This window comes from Arachis ipaensis, chromosome B4 (assembly GCF_059453495.1).
Source record: "Arachis ipaensis isolate K30076 ecotype BB chromosome B4, ASM5945349v1, whole genome shotgun sequence".
In the NCBI taxonomy this organism is placed as follows: Eukaryota; Viridiplantae; Streptophyta; class Magnoliopsida; order Fabales; family Fabaceae; genus Arachis; species Arachis ipaensis.
This window is the reverse complement of record NC_142439.1, coordinates 102,225,444-102,230,188: the sequence shown is the minus strand read 5'-3', so window position 1 is coordinate 102,230,188 and position 4,745 is coordinate 102,225,444. Positions and strand designations below refer to the sequence as shown.

General features: G+C 35.8%; 1 non-coding gene across 1 annotated transcript; it reads left to right on the top strand.

The window, feature by feature from the left end:
• Positions 1-909: 909 nt before the first annotated feature.
• LOC148568605 (small nucleolar RNA R71) lies at positions 910-1,017 on the top strand. The gene has a single exon (XR_015882513.1). It is a non-coding gene; the product is annotated as a small nucleolar RNA R71 (small nucleolar RNA).
• Positions 1,018-4,745: the final 3,728 nt, after the last annotated feature.

Below are 4,745 nucleotides of genomic sequence, written 5' to 3'. Positions count from 1 at the left end.
AAGGAGGTTCAATGGAATCTCTATGGTCTCTAGATGAGCCTCAGAGTCCTTTGGTTCCTCAGAAGGAAGCTCCTTATTGATCACTGGATGTCCCAGGAGGTCTTCCTCCTTGGGATTCACGTCCTCCTCTCCCTCTTTGGGTTCTGCCATGGTGCTTATGTCAATGGCCTTGCACTCTCCTTTTGGATTCTCTTCTGTATTGCTTGGGAGAGTACTAGGAGGGATTTCAGTGATCCTTTTACTCAGCTGGCCCACTTGTGCTTCCAAATTTCTAATGGAAGATCCTGTTTCATTCATGAAACTTACAGTAGCCTTAGACAGATCAGAGACTAAGTTTGCCAAATTAGAAGTATTTTGTTCAGAGTTCTCTGTCTGTTGCTGAGTGGATGATGGAAAAGGTTTATTATTGCTAAACCTGTTTCTTCCACCATTATTAAAGCCTTGTTGAGGCTTTTGATCCTTCCATGAGAAATTTGGATGATTTCTCCATGATGAGTTATAGGTGTTTCCATAAGGTTCACCTAAATAATTTACCTCTGCTATTGCAGGGTTTTTAGGATCATAAGCTTTTTCTTCATAAGAAGCCTCTTGAGTACTGTTGGATGCAGCTTGCATTCCATTCAGACTCTGAGAGATCATATTGACTTGCTGAGTTAATATTTTGTTCTGAGCCAATATGGCATTCAGAGTATCAACTTCAAGAACTCCCTTCTTCATATGCGTCCCATTATTCACAGGATTCCTTTCAGAAGTGTACATGAACTGGTTATTAGCAACCATGTCAATGAGTTCTTGTGCTTCTACAGGTGTTTTCTTTAGGTGAATGGATCCACCTGCAGAGGTATCCAATGACATCTTTGATAACTCAGATAAACCATCATAGAATATATCCAGGATGGTCCATTCTGAAAGCATGTCAGAAGGACACTTTTTGGTCAACTGTTTGTATCTTTCCCAAGCTTCATAGAGGGATTCACCTTCTTTCTATCTGAAGGTTTGAACATCAGCTCTAAGCTTGCTCAGCTTTTGAGGAGGAAAGTACTTGGCTAAGAAAGCCGTGACCAGCTTATCCCAAGAGTTCAGGCTGTCTTTGGGTTGAGAATCCAACCATAATCTAGCTCTGTCTCTTACAGCAAAAGGGAAAAGCATGAGCCTGTAGACTTCAGGATCTACTCCATTAGTCTTAACAGTATCACATATCTGCAAGAATTCAGTTAAGAATTGAAAAGGATCTTCAGATGGAAGTCCATGAAACTTGCAGTTCTGCTGCATCAGAGAAACTAATTGAGGTTTCAGCTCAAAGTTGTTTGCTCCAATGGCAGGAATGGAGATGCTTCTTCCATGTAAATTGGAATTAGGTGTAGTAAAGTCACCAAGCATCTTCCTTACATTATTATTATTTTCGGCTGCCATCTCCTCTTCCTGTTCGAAAATTTCTGAAAGGTTATTTCTGGATTGTTGTAATTTAGCTTCTCTTAATTTTCTCTTCAGAGTCCTTTCAGGTTCCGGATCTGCTTCAACAAGAATATTCTTGTCCTTGCTCCTGCTCATATGACAAAGAAGAGGGCACAGAAAAATAATAATAATAATAGAGGTCCTTTATACCACAGTATAGGATCCCTGTGTGAGTAGAAGAAGAGGGGGAGACAAAGAATGTAATATAATGGAAGAAACACAGCTGTGAGGAGGGTTGAGATGTGAGATGAGATGTTAGTAGATGAATAAATAAATAGAATGAGATGAGAGAGGGAGAATTTTTTGAAAAATATTTTTGAAAAAGAGTTAGTGATTTTCGAAATTGGTTTTTGAAAAATGTTAGTATTTTTTGAAAATTTTTAAAATCAAAAATAAAAATAAGAATAATTAGTTAATTAAAAAGAAATTTTTGAAAAAGAGGGAAGATATTTTCGAAAATTAGAGAGAGAGAGTTAGTTAGGTAGTTTTGAAAAAGTTAAGAAACAAACAAAAAGTTAGTTAGTTAGTTGAAACAAATTTTGAAAAGATAAGAAGTTAGGAGGTTAGAAAAGATATTTTGAAACCAACTTTTTGAAAAAAGTAAGATAAGAAGATATTTTAGAAATTAGTTTTGAAAAAGATTTGATTTTTAAAATCTCAATTAATGACTTGATTCATAAGAAATCACAAGATATGATTCTAGAACTTAAAGTTTGAATCTTTCTTAACAAGCAAGTAACAAACTTGAAATTTTTGAATCAAAACATTAATTGATGATGTTATTTTCGAAAATATGATGTAAAATTAAGAAGAAGATTTTTGAAAAATATTTTTGAAATTTTTGAAAATAACTAAAAAAATTGAAAAAGATTTGATTTTTGAAAAAGATTTTGAAAAAAATAGATAAGAATTTTAAATTGAAAATTTGATTTGACTCATGAAAACAACTAGATTTTAAAAATTTTTGAAAAAGTCAAATTCAATTTTCGAATTTATGAGAGAGAAGAAAGGAAAGATAATTTTTTGATTTTTGAATTTTTATGATGAGAGAGAAAAACAAGAAAAATGATGCAATGCATGAGAATTTTAGATCAAAACATTGAATGCATGCAAGAATGCTATGAATGTCAAGATGAACACCAAGAACACTATGAAGATCATGATGAACATCAAGAACACAATTTTGAAAAAAAAAAATTTTTATGCAAAAAAATATGCAAGACACCAAACTTAGAATTCTTTAATGCTTAGACACTAAGAATTCAAGAATGCATATGAAAAACAAGAAAAGACACAAAACATGCAAATGCAAAGATCAAACAAGAAGACTTACCAAGAACAACTTGAAGATCATGAAGAACACTATGAATGCATGTATTTTCGAAAAATGCAAGATGCATATGCAATTGACACCAAACTTATGATATGACTCAAGACTCAAACAAAAAACACAAAATATTTTTTATTTTTATGATTTTCTAATTTTTTTTTTGGATTTTTTTCGAAAATTATTTGTAAAAGAAAAAAAATAAGGATTCCAAAATTTTTAATATGAATTCCAGGAATCTTGCCATGTTAGTCTAAAGCTTCAGTCCAGGAATTAGACATGGCTCACTAGCCAGCCAAGCTTTCAATGAAAGCTCCAGTCCAAAACACTAGACATGGCCAATGGCCAGCCAAGCTTCAGCAGATATGGATACTTTTCAAGTATAGAGCAACTAAGTGTGTGAGAATCTCTTCTTTTGTGATGGTAAGTTGAAACCCCAGTCCAAAAGATTAGACATGGCTTACAGCCAGCCAGGATTCAACAAATCATCATGAAACACTAGAATTCATTCTTAAAAATTCTGAAGAAAAATATATTTTTGAAAACATTTTTTTTTTCGAAAACAAAAGAGAAATTTTTGAAATTTTTTTTTTTGAAAAATTTTTGAAAACAAAACAAAAAGAAAATTACCTAATCTGAGCAACAAGATGAACCGTCAGTTGTCCAAACTCGAACAATCCCCGGCAACGGCGCCAAAAACTTGGTACGCGGAATCGTGATTACACTTTAATTATGTAAGGTTCATTGCTCTTTCTTTCCCTGGTAATGGCACAAAAAAACATGATGCCAAGACCATGGTTCACAACTCCGTGTAACTAACCAACAAGTGCACTGGGTCGTCCAAGTAATACCTTACGTGAGTAAGGGTCGAATCCCACGGAGATTGATGGTATGAAGCAAGCTATGGTCACCTTGCAAATCTTAGTTAGGCAGATATAAATTGATAATGGTGTTTTCGAATAATAAATAATAGAATAGGGATAGAGGTACTTATGTAAATCATTGGTAGGAATTTCAGATAAGCAAATGGAGATGCTTTTCGTTCCTCTGAACCTCTGCTTTCCTGCTATCTTCATGCAATCAGTCTTACTCCTTTCCATGGCTGGCTTTATGTGATACATCACCACTGTCAATGGCTACTTTCGGTCATCTCTCGGGAAAATGATCCAATGCCCTGTCACGGCACGGCTAATCGTCTGGAGGCATCACCCTTGTCAATGGCTTCATCTTATCCTCTCAGTGAAAATGGTCAACGCACCCTGTCACGGCACGGCTATTCATCTGTCGGTTCTCGATCATGCTGGAATAGGATTTACTATCCTTTTGCGTCTGTCACTAACGCCCTGCAATCGCGAGTTTGGAGCTCGTCACAGTCATTCATTCATTGAATCCTACTCGGAATACCACAGACAAGGTTTAGACTTTCCGGATTCTCTTGAATGCCGCCATCATTCTAGCTTACGCCACGAAGATTCTGGTTAGGAGATCTAAGAGATACCCATTCAGTCGAAGGTAGAACAGAAGTGGTTGTCAGGCACGTGTTCATAGGGAATGATGATGATTGTCACGTTCATCACATTCAGGTTGAAGTGCGAATGAATATCTTAGAAGCGAAATAAGATGAATTGAATAGAAAACAGTAGTACTTTGCATTAATCTTTGAGGAACAGCAGAGCTCCACACCTTAATCTATGGAGTATAGAAACTCTACCGTTAAGATTACATAAGTGAAAGGTCCAGGCATGGCCGAGATGGCCAGCCCATCTGATCTAAGAACCAGGCATCCAAAGATGTCAAATACAATAGTGAAATGTCCTATTTATAATAAACTAGCTACTAGGGTTTACAAAAGTAAGTAATTGATGCATAAATCCACTTCTGGGGCCCACTTGGTGTGTGCTCGGGCTGAGCTTTGAGTGTTGCACGTGTAGAGGTCCTTCTTGGAGTTGAACGCCAGCTTTTG